General features: G+C 44.9%; 2 protein-coding genes across 3 annotated transcripts in view; one reads left to right on the top strand and one right to left on the bottom strand.

The window, feature by feature from the left end:
• LOC138580844 (zinc finger protein 605-like) overlaps positions 1-6043 on the bottom strand; it is a 55176-nt gene extending 49133 nt beyond the window's left edge. For both annotated transcript variants that reach the window (XM_069651710.1, XM_069651708.1), the window contains exon 1: positions 5806-6043. The gene's annotated coding sequence lies outside the window, so the exon portion shown is untranslated. The remainder of the gene's footprint in view (positions 1-5805) is intronic.
• Positions 6044-6095: 52 nt separating this feature from the next.
• HCFC1R1 (host cell factor C1 regulator 1) overlaps positions 6096-12632 on the top strand; it is a 204051-nt gene continuing 197514 nt past the window's right edge. The window contains exon 1 of the mRNA XM_069651714.1: positions 6096-6162. The gene's annotated coding sequence lies outside the window, so the exon portion shown is untranslated. The remainder of the gene's footprint in view (positions 6163-12632) is intronic.

Below are 12632 nucleotides of genomic sequence, written 5' to 3'. Positions count from 1 at the left end.
AGCAAGACATGTAATATAAATTAGAGCAAACGCTTGTTTTATCAGCATTTCAAGATTCACAGACAAAACTCCACAAATTAGATCATATACAGTTTATAGAAAGGAGAAGTGCTGGAAATAGGATTGGGTGGTAATTGGTGGGCAGCGATGGGGTAGTCCCTCTTATGTTGTTGGTCGTCCCAGTTTTTCATTTTGGAATTCTGGTCACCCTAAGAAAGGTGTACTTAGTTAAGGTACAAAAGAGAAAACAACAAAAAACATGGCCATCAGCGAATGCATTTTGGTGCAAGACACAGCAAAATGCGTCACAGCTCAACTAATTTTCACCAGAAAGTGGTGGGGGAGGGGATAGGAATGCTCAACAATGTGTTTTTGCCAGTGGTCGAGAGCGGTCGGGAGCGATGCTCCTCTACTTCTTTTAATTATGTTTTACCATTCCTATACTTTTATTTTTAAAAGAAACCGTTCCGGAACGGTTTAGTTTTACAATAAAAGTGTAGGAGTAAGTTGAAACTTGCACTTTGCACAGGACGTTTCCTTAAAGAGCAGGCACATGCGTTTTGGGTTTTTTAATTGTGCATGGGAGGGGGAGCGGAGATGGGGTCTGTGGGGAGTGGTCCAGGCCAGTAGGGAACATAGTTCCACTACCTCTTTTCGAGACGAACCCGATGAAAACATAAAGCCAAGACAAAACCTAGAAGAACTATTCGACGACGTCGACAACCCGAAACCTACACCTCAACAAGAGCAGAAGACGACCCTAACAAGAAAAGCCAAACTAAACTACACCTCCAAACTCCACTGCAATCTAATAAACGCAAGATCCATGTCAAAACACTCTAGAGAGATCTTCGACCTACTCGATGACAATGGTATTGACATCCCCATTCATCACAGAAACTTTGCTGGACGACAACTACAAAATCACACTACAAAGCTGCCTTCCAGCAAACTTCAAATAAACAGGAAAAACAAAAGACGAGGAGGCATCGCAATGGCATTCAAAGTACACCTAAAAATAAAAACAGACAAACCACTCAACATCCTCAACTGCAAATCCATGGTCATACACCCAAAGGTGAGCCCAAAAACCAACATCACATTCATTCTGGTGTACAGACCTCCAACTTATGATGCATCCTTTGTCGACAACTTCATAGAAGCCATCACCAACATAGCCATCAACCACAAACACCTAATCATCCTGGGGGACTTCAACATCTGGTTCGAAGAAAATCACGCCAACTCCCAAGACTCACATACTGAACAACTCACCACCATGAAACGACAACTAGTAAAAGGGGCAACACACTCGGCAGGACACACTCTGGATGCAATTTTCGTCGAGGAAAAACTCATCACCACGGCACCAGCAATACAAATACTGTGGAGCGACCATCTCATCATCCCATTCGTAATCACTCTGCCTATGCAAGTTTGCATCCAACACCCTAAACTCTCAACCACCACAAAAAGAAACTGGAAAGATGTCAAAGAAAGCAACCGATTCGAACTGGAGTTAACCAAACCCTCAACAACAGAACTAGAGCTAGCTGATCTAGACGGGAAAGCGGAGATATTGCACAAATGGATTGCAGATACAATTGGCAAGATAGCCCCAGAAAAACCATCAAAAAAGAGAGCAATGGCTAAATGGTTTACCCCACTATTAAGCACCATGAAAAAGATGGAACTCGAATGGAGAAAAGATTACAACCAAGACAAAAAAACACTGTTCCAGAAGCAAATCCATGCATACAAGAAGGAAATTCTAAAGGCAAACAGAAGGCACTATGATGACAGAATCACAAAGGCCACTAACACACAAAAAGAAATGTTTCACACCATTAAAGAAATGAGAAACCCACCAGGCTGTGACAACACCCCAACCCCTCGGAGAAACTCTGCAATGACCTTGCAGACCACTTCACAAAAATAAATAAATAAAATAAAATCAATGACATCCGACAAACCATCCAACAGCGGCCAACCAACCGCAGCAAAAACTCAATAACTTTCCTGAAATATCAGCAGAGGCATTCGCAATGCTGGTAAAACACAGCAAGAAAGCGGGTTCACTGATGGATCCCTGTCCCCTAGACATCTACATATCAATCCTCGCACAAGGAACGCCAGCAGAATACTACAGAAACCTACTAATTCTATCACTAGCAACAGGAAGCGTACCAAGGATCTTCAAATCAGCTTACATCAAACCACTTCTGAAAAACACAAGCGGCGACGTAGATGACCTCTCCAACTACAGACCAATCTCTAACATTCCCTACCCGGCTCCGCAAAACCTACGTATACAAACTAACCCAAGAATTTGTTGAAAAACACCACCTGCTAGACCAAGCTCAAGTCGGCTTCAGACCCACAAGAGGTACAAAAACAGCACTACTATCAATCTGGGACGACCTAAAAACAAACGCAGACTCCAACACAACATCAGCCCTTATTCTGCTCGACCTCTCCGCAGCCTTCGACACAGTTATCCACAGTTAACCGACTAGAAGACATAGGCATAACAGAAACAGCGCTACGCTGGACTAAATCATTCCTAGCAGACAGAAAAGAAACCGTTTGGATTAAACCCTTCAAATCCACCCCAGGAGTTAACGACTGTGGAGTGCCACAAGGATCCTCACTATCACCACTATACTTCAACCAATCCCCAGTTATCAGAATCTTCAAGAAACACATCACATGCTACAACTACGCAGACTATACTCAAATCATCTACAAAATAAAAGACACCCAAACCGATCATTCAAACCTAACCGGCTGTCTAAAAGAAGTCTTCAACTGGATGAATGCCAACAACCTGAAAATCAACACAGGAAAAACAGAAATCATGATCATATCCAAAGACCAAGAGAAGTAAATCACCATCCCGTGGCCAACGGAAATGGGAACCGCACCATCACCATCTAAGGTAGTAAAAAATCTGGGAGTCCTGATGGACAACACCCTAACCTTAGAACCACAAATAAACGCAACAGTCAAGAAATGCTTCTTCCTCCTCCCCACAGCAAGAAAAATACTACCTTTCCTCTCCTTCACACACAAAACACTCACTATCGTCACCCTCATTACGTCAACAATCGACTATGCAAACAGCCTCTACCTTGGAATACCTACTGAAGAAGCTACAACGGATCTAAAACACAGCAGCCAGACTACTCCTCAAACCATCCAGAAGAGACCACATCACCCCTGCCCTAAAAACACTACACTGGCTCCCAGTAAAACACTATCACCTTCAAAACAATGTACATAACGCACACGGCAATCTGCGGACAAGGAGCAGAATTCCTACAAACGAAAATAATCTACAAGCCAACGAGACCCCTCAGGTCAACCAACGAAATCCACCTGGAACTAAAACCTTACATCAAGAAAAAACTCAGAGGAACCGCCTTCTACCACTTAGCCTCAAAAACCTGGAACATCCCAAAAGAAATAAGGAACACCAAAGACCGCCTTAAATTCAGAAAATTACTAAAAACCTGGCTCTTTAATACCAGAGACTAAAACCGAAACAACAGTAAGACAAATGACTATATGGGAAAGGACATTGACAAACTCCCAGAACCGACTGAGAAGCACTCAGGGCACCGGGAAGGGTGACGCCGGACAGAGTGGTTCACATGCGAGACCCATGGAGACGGAGGCAACAACCCCAGCCAATCCTTACCATCCCCAACTGCCCGTTTAGCTACAACTAGGAACCACTGTGTTGTGGAACTGGCGAGATACCACCAATCGCCACACTAACTGAGGTATGGACACTGGAGCACTAGCCATGTGGGTGGGGGTGAGGACCATGCAAGGTTGTTGACAGAGCGGGCGGAGAAGGCAGCGAGATGTTCAAGGGGCCTCGAATGCAAAACGGGCACAGACCTTCAGAGGCACAGGGTGCCCAAGCACCCCATCGGGTGAGATTACGCAAGCCCAACTCGTCAATTCGGGATAGAGATGCCAACTAACCAATACCACTAACAATTTCCTCATCTGCATACACCTCTCAAACTCCAAACCATACACAACCACAAACCTCCAGCACAACAAACCGCACAAACTTCACTACACTGCAACAACAAAACAATAAACACACAGACTCGCACATCAGTACACAACGACTACCGGCCACATACACCCCAGGCCCAGCCGACAGACCCACCGGGCTGAGGCTGCCAACAGCACATCACTGCACTCTTGCACTGTTCCAGCCTCCACCCACTAACTCACCTTCCCTCCCTCTTTCCGGTGGTGATAGTGTGCGGTACAAATGTCCTTTAACATTTCAACCACTGGTTTTTTGCACCCTATAGATTTCTGCCATTGTTGTAATGTTGCGGAGGCCTCTCGTGTCTACAGTGTGCCTCCCAAAGGAATAATACTGCATGGTCCTTGTGCCACGAGGCAGTCTACCCCACTTCAGAATGAAGAAAGCAGGGATAGTGACAGATCATCCACCCATATAAAGCCATGTATACAACCATGTTCATCCACTCATCCATCCACCCATATAAAGAGACCATCCAGTTTATAGCCACTTCGTTTGCAGCAAAAAAGGGTCACAAATTGTAATTTTGAAATGTGCCACAACATTTCTAAAATGCTGCAAAAAAGGTTCAATGTGTAGTATTTTACCCATCTTCCCCCTATTACAGTTGGCCTGATCGACAAACTCATGCCAGTTTCTGATATTCACTGCCCCAGCACAGTGGCCCAAAACTTATACGAAGGGACTCTGTGAGAATTGCTTTAAACCCTGTGGCGCCCTTACAGCATTAAAAATGGAATTCAGTAGGTTGAGTAGCGACCTATAGCTATTCCAACTAAGAAAAAAGGCCTCAAAATGTATACGCTTGAGCTTCAATAGTTGCTTTTTCTTGAAACAAAATATGGACATTCAATAACACTATATTCTGAGAGGGTATATTCTGTACCGACAAACTCACCCCCTATTCTAATCATATTTATTTATTCACCCAACCACAAACTATATTAACCTCTGCATTCAGCTCCCCAATCAACCATGTTCATCCATCCACTCTCCTAATAATGTTCACTCATTCTTCTAATCATATTCGTTCATAACAATTACCATCCATATAGCCCCAATCCACTAAAACAATCATGTTCAATCACTCACTTTTAAGAGCCAGACCTATTTATAGTTGCATTGGTTTCTTCGAACGACAGAGTATGTCACATGTTCAACACAGTGGACCGCATTTCACCAAACATGTCAACGAGCTACAAACATGTTTTAGAGGGCACAAACAGGACAACTGCTCCGTGATGAACGCGCTTCTCCATTGATTCTTTTAGCGAATCCCTAAAAACAGAACGAACAAGAATAAATAAGGAGTTTAAAAAAAGGGCGGGTGGGGGAATCAACGTAAGAACAAGTCTTCGCTCGTTTCAGGTATGCGCGCCAGGGAGACAGAAGAAACCCAAAAGGGCAAACATCCAGCAACAGGATTTCGTGGAACAATAATGCACATTAGGACGTGTCCTCTTGGAAACTATAACTGATACAATTATACTAATGTACCCGATAACAATTGATTAAATCGGGTGCCTCAACAACTGGCAGCACACCAGTCCAACACACCAATACATGGGAGTAAACGAACAAGGCAGTCCATCAGTAAGCGTTTAAGGAGAGCTTGTTGATCACTTCCGAGAAAGGATCCCGCAAGCCCCTCACCCTTTCCTTCAGTCCGTTGATGCAAGACCCACACAACACAAACGCTTGCAAACACGTCAATTACGATTAAAGTAACACACCTGAACGTATATTTTAGTTGCCCCATGAGCAGTAAACAAGCGGTTTGTGGATTACATGAAGCACAGAAGTGTGGCCCGTGTCTTTTCGGAAACGGTTGACCCTAGCAACGCTCCGTTTTCTCATCACACGAATGGCACATTACGTTTCGGTCATTTACGACCTGGTCTACGCTAGCCGTGATACTCAAGCTGTGACAGAGGCTGGTTAATATCAGAGCAATGGACCCTAGCAGGCAACGCGCTACTTCCTCGTCACGTGAGTTGTACGCTGCGTACAGGCCCCGTACTTCTCTGGTCAGACTCGTTTGACATGAACGTAAGACGTTCCCTGTGATCTTGTTACGAGCGGGAAAAAAGGTAAGCGACGTGCTTCAACGTGCCTACCTCATCATTTTCTAGATCGAGTGGGAGGGGGCGGATGAGGACGGCGAAGCACACAATTCGTGTGTGAAATTGTAGTGGATCAATGCACATTTTGGTAGTTATGGCCCTACGCGGAATGGCGAAATAAATGTTGTCTTCCTTAGAGAGAGGTTTGGCCTGCACAGTTGGGTTTTTGAGCGATGTCATGTGTAACAGTTTAGGAAGGGGATTTCTTCCTGCTGCCAGAGGGACATATTTTAGTATTTCTCCATAGCAGAAGGCCAGATGTTGGTATGGGTCCGTGCAGTGCTTAAAGTGGGGTGAGAAATCGAGGGGGGGGGATCCAACAAGGGGGTGTGGCTGAATGATGGGAGTGGCCTAAGGGGTCGTGGCCGAGTTAAAGACCTGCAGTCAAACTTACAATCAAAATTTTAGGAATGTGAAGAACACATTTTATGACATATGGGAAAATATGTGGGTGATACTTCTTAGTGTTCCTGTTTTGTTTGCCTTTAAACATTCAAAGTTGCAGGATATGTTCTGTACAGTATCATTACCCAGCCTGTTTTTTTGCTTTACATTCAGGGACCTGTTGTCCTAGATTCCCCATTATGAAAAAGGACTGAACCAGCTATCTGTTGAATGGAACGTGGTACATAGGAAGTAACAGGGCACTGATTGACCTCCTGCTCTGCATCGCAAAGACATTTCTACTGAGCCCCAGTTCATCAGTCACTGTATTTCTGTGTCTCTAAGAAATGAAAGCATGGTAACATTATCTTACGGCAGCCATATGAGCATAAAAGGCACACAAGTGTTATTAGAAAGAGTTCCTCACACACACAGAGGAAACTGACAGTTAATAAGCTCTGTTTAGCAGTCATCATTGCTTTACAATTTATTAACACACCAGCAAACCTTTTGTTTTATAAGGCAACCATTTAATAGCAGAAACACTAAAATGTGCATAAGAAATAGAAGAACTGGATGTAGCATTTTACAATATATTAGACTGATTGGAAACTTACTATATTATATAGTTCCTTATATTCAACATCACTATAACGGCTTTGGAATTTTTTCCATTGACAAGCTTTTTGTGTGGGACGTTTTCATAAATTGTCCAGCAAATGCCCCAGAAACATCAAGTTCGTGTTTCTAAGGATGACAGAGATGTGGTACACAGTAGATGTTAATGTTAAAGGTATTTATTCAGTGCACCCTCACCAGCGGAGTTGGTCCCCCAGGCCCTCTGGCGGATCTGTAAACAAGAAGGAGGGCGGGTAGGGTTAGCCGGGTGGAGGGTGAGTAGGAGGGAGGGAGAAGTGGTGTACTGTTGGCGGCTTCAGTTTGGTATACACTGTGCGCCTATCTTTGGTGCGAATATCGGACAGAGCGAGACCTTGTGTGCTGTAGGTGTTGTTTATGTGTTGTTTGTTGTTGATGCAGTGTGGTAAAGTGGGTGCGGTTTGCTGGGCGAGAGACGTTTGTGTGAATTTTTGGGTGGGTTGGGTATGCAGAGATTTGAAAGTTGGGTTAGTGGGGTCTGTATCCTGGTTCTAATACATCACGTTCCATTTAAAATGATAGCCCTGTGAGTGGGGTTATTGCTGATTTCCTATATTGGCCGTCTGACTGTAGTAGATGTCTACTAGGGCACTGGTTTGGGAATGAGAAATGCTGCGGGAGCCATTGGCCATGTGCCCTATATTGCTGAAAGCATTTTTTCCCGAAACGCCCCGCCCACTTAAACTCCAGCGTGAGACAGTGGGCTGCTGCAGACAGAATGCCTATATCTGACTAAATATGTGAATGCAGGGAGCAATGTGTACCTCAGATATGAACATTTTAACATAAGCGGTACTACTCATCTAAGGATGTGTATCCCTTATAATGGCTCCCCCATTAAGTCCATTCTGCCAGAAACATCTTAGCTTAACAGGGAGGTTACTAACCAAATGCTTCCTCTAAGGTGACAATAATATGATATGATATGGCATTTATAACGCCCCTATACACAAGTGTTTCAAGGCACGACAAGGCAAGGGATGGGGAACAGAGGGAAGACTGAGACAACGCTCTTATTAGGCCGGGTGAAATTATGATCACACAAGTGCAGGGGAGGGGGGGAGGGGAAAAGTGTGAGGGGAAAGGGAGAGGAGACAGTGCAGTACATGGGATCAACAGTAAAAATAAATAAAAACCAATAAATAAAAGTGCGGCCAGCTGGTGGCAAGTGCAATGGTAAGTGCAGACATCAAGTGCCAAGTGCTGGTAGGGGACTGTAGGGATACAGAAATAGCCCCCAAGTGCAGGGGTTGCCAGAGGGGCAGTGCAAGTGTGCAACTGGCAGGGAGGGGACCTGGGCCCGAGATCAGAGGGTAGCCAGGTGACCAGTGCTGTTTCACTTTCAGCCAGGAGTTCACCAGGGGAGAGGAAGAGAGAAAGCAGAAGCAAAGAGGAATGTCTTGAGGTGCTTTCGGAACCAGAGATGGTTCTCCTCAAGTTTCAGAGAGGCAGGGAGACTGTTCCAGAGGGATTCCCTAGCCGAAGAAAAAGATATACCACCAACTTGTTGCTTGGAGAAGCGACTGACCCTGAGGGAGTTGGAGGCGGATGAGCGAAGAGCTGTAGAAAGGAAGATATTTACAAAGAAAGAGTTGAAAGTATTGAGGCCCCCGGCCCCAGAAGGCATTTTGGACAATGCAGTGGGTTTTGAACGTAATCCTCGCAGCCACTGGGAGCCAGGGCAGAGATTTCAGTCCTGGAGAGATACGATCCCTGGGCTTGAGGCCAAGGACAAGTCTTGCAGTCCTGTTTTGGATGAGTTGAAGAGAGCGGAGAGTAGAGGCAGACAGATTTAGAAAAAGGCTGTTGCAGTAGTGCAGCCTAGAGTGAACCAGAGCTCTGGAGACAGTGAGCTTCTGGGGGAAGGAGAGGAAAGGAAGAATACCTGTAAGGAGGTGCAGCTGGTAGTGTGACTTCTTAGAGACGTCAGAGATGTGAGGAGAGAAGGAGAGTGTGGAGTCCAAGATGACCCTGAGGTTTTAGACTCACAGGTGGCAGCAGGAAGAGGGCCAAGAGCGGCCGGCCAGAGAGTGATAGGAAAGGAGGGAGCAGGTGTGCCGATGAGGAGAATCTCAGTCTTACTGACATTAAGGCAGAGATCATTGGCGGCACACCACTCCTGAGGGAATTGGTTGTAAATCCATACAAGGTTAAGATGAAGTTGCAAGCTTTGGATTGGATGAATACTTTAGAACAATGTGGTCGATACAAATTATATCATATGTTAACCACAGAAAAGAAAGGTTTGTAAGCGATTTCAATCTGGCACACACCCAAGTCTCCCCCAGCATGTAGTGCGCACGTGAAACCCTTATTTATTTTTATCTATAAATTCAATATTCTGAATGATATACCACTCATATCACACCCTTCTCCTGAGACCCCCCCGGTCACACTAAACCAGGAATCAGGCTAGTTTGCAAAGGTAAGTATTTATTTAATTATTTAGAATTTAAATCACAATATATTTTAATAAGTAACAACAATCACCAATGGGGTGACAGAACACTGAATAATATCTTGAATGCACTGGGAATCAAGTAATGAACACAAAAAAGAATGCAGCAAAGAAAATAACACTTTTGGGTTGGTTTGTAACAGATAGCACTATGGTTAGGGGTTCCCCCTGCAACACCCCTCAAACCACCAATAGGCAATTAAAATTATGTGAGGAGAAAACAGGTACTCAGGAGTCAGACAGAGCAAACAGAATATCACTCCCACCTTCCCCCTTTAAACACAAGAGAAAATGGAATTGACTTTTCAACTGTCCGAATGTCTTTGAACTTGGCTGAGCAAAAACACTAAATGTGGTCAAAAATGCTTAATTTATTATAAATTTCTACGGGAGCAGCTTTGAACAGATGCAAGCAAACACAAGCAATGATTTAATCAAAAGGAAAAAGTTGGGATCTCAAAGTCAAAGTGGGAAATATTTTAAAGCTAATTCACACGTGTAAATGTAAATTCACGGCAAACTTTTACTTATGCAATTTTTGATATAACGGGTCAATCGCACTGTTTAGCACTGTGGGTTGTAGAGATAGCTAAGTGTGTTAGGTACAAGTGGGAGTTGAAATTTCACTTCTATCTTAAAAACTGAGGGAGTTATAGAGGTTTTCATGAGAGGTGTTTTTCGAAAATAAAGACAGGAATTTGAACAAGGACTTCAGTTTGGAATCAGAAAATATGGCTTATGCTTTTACTCAAGGTTAGAGCGTTTAGGCTAGGCAACCAAGTCGGGACAAAGTAAGCTCTGAGACTGATTCATGACTTCAGTAACAGATCCCCATCACCTTCCCCTGCGGCACCAGTCCAAAGACTCAAAGTGGGATTTATGGATCTGTCGTGATCTTGGCGATCCGCCTTGATGGTCGTGCAGCTATAAACTACCTCCGTCCCCAAGTACCGCTCGAGCAGAAAAAAATATACTGCCCTAGCAATCTTTGAGGCCACAGGTGATGAGTGGCGTCGTCAGATACCGGGAACACCGGAAGGACCCCTGAGTGCTGTAATGCAAAGGTTAGGATCAGGTACGCTTTGAACAAGAATGGCAGTGCAAGCAGACAAGGAAAAAATGACAAAGCTTACCCTGGGGATGATAGAACCGGTGGGAAACCTGAATAGACAACAAGGGAAGACCAACAGCAGGCTGGGATGTGCTGCAGTTCCTCCAACTCACACCTGCAGCCAGAGCGTGACCAGAGAGCAAGTCAATCCAAGGTCCAGGTGGTTATTAGCTCGCCAAGACAGAAGGGTAATCCAGAGCAATTCCAGGGCCAGAAAGGGGGGGTCAAGAGTTCCAAGGGTCCAGAAGCTACGATGAATCCAAAGGGAAATCCAAGACAAGTCCAAATAACGTTCCGTGGTCGAGTTCCAAACTGTAGCTATAAGCAAAAGGGTAATGCCGAACAGGTCTCAGGTAGAAACAGCTGTGAAGCGCTGAGTGTTTCCTCTCGGCTCCTTTTGAAGGGAAGCTAGAACTCGTGACAGGGCACGTGACCACACAGGAGCGTCACGTGAGGCCGGACACCATCAGTGATTGGTGTTTGTCCAACGTGGAAGTCGGCTGCAGACGAAGAACCCGTGACTAGTCACGTGATCGTCTGAGCGAGACGCGATCGGGTTCTCCCGTGCGCGGGAGCTGGAGCCGACGACCCCGGAGCCGTCGGGCATGGATGAGACGCCAGGGCAAGCGCCAACACGGAAACGGGCGGAAGGAGGTGGTTCTGACCCCTCTGACATCCCGCCTGCCGTGTCTTCCCTGTTGGTGTGGGTGGTGGGTATGGGAACGGATGGTGCCGGGTAAGTGTCGGGAGGAGGGCACGATTGAGGATGTGACAGGATCAGAGTTACACAAATAAGATGACTATGAAAATGGCGCTTTAGCAACTAGACAGAATAAGATATCGCTAAAGATTTTGACACTGTTACTGGTTATGAAAGTAGGGATAGTTCAAAGGTTAGAATGGAACAAGATAATGCAAGGTATACAATAGGTATCTAGCGTCCTATTAATACTCACAATCCACTGGGATTTAAGATTTTTGACAGTCACGGTTCTGGTCAATGGATTGGGTCTATCAAGGAAGGACAGCACATCAGGCGCGGGACTGGATCAGCTAGGCCGGTCACCGGAACTGCACAGGATCTGCCCTTCTTGTTTCTGGGTATTTCAAATCAGCGGGATTGCGAGTTCATCAGGCAAGCCTTATAGTAGCAAGCCAGATATTTTCAGGATGCTAGTTCAGGATGCTTTCTCACACCACAGCGCTTCACTGGGTTGTAAGAATAAGTTTGAGGATTGAGGCCTTGCTGAAAATGGTTCAGCTACTGCTTGGCAAGATTCTTGGCATCTGGATTTGGAAGGATGTTAAAGGCTGGATGTTGAATCCTGGAACAAAGTGCTTTGCTGGAATCAGAAGAGTGAGTGAGCGAGTCTGTCAGCTGTCTCTATTTATCCTTTCAAATGACATCACAAAAATGGGTGTATGGGCCGGCTTAACTAAGCTTGCCCCTGTGAACTGGGATTGGTTCAGGGCCTCATCTCCGCCTTGCATCTGAGTGATTGGATCAAGGATGGATGATGTCACATTTATGGTTTGGCTTTTACAGTACTTAGAAACCTCCCCTAGCCACTAGTATCAAAATCAAATTTTGTCCTCAAAACATATTTATACGTTGGTAACCTCTACAAAAATCACACACAAAGATTCCATATTTTATGTAATATCTGTTCCTCAAAATCCTGCAGCTCTGAGACCTTGTTTCACCTTTCTGCATAATTTTGTCCATTTCACCATGAACACATTTTCCAGACTTTCTGCAAATCTCCACAAATATGTATGTTTACCATGGGGATGTGTGTGTAAAGTTTAACAATTCTAGCATTAATA

This window comes from Ambystoma mexicanum, chromosome 3p, assembly GCF_040938575.1.
Source record: "Ambystoma mexicanum isolate Mex_15411 chromosome 3p, UKY_AmexF1_1, whole genome shotgun sequence".
Lineage (NCBI taxonomy): Eukaryota > Metazoa > Chordata > Amphibia > Caudata > Ambystomatidae > Ambystoma > Ambystoma mexicanum.
Note: the sequence above shows the minus strand (reverse complement) of the source record. Positions and strands in the feature narration are given on the sequence as shown.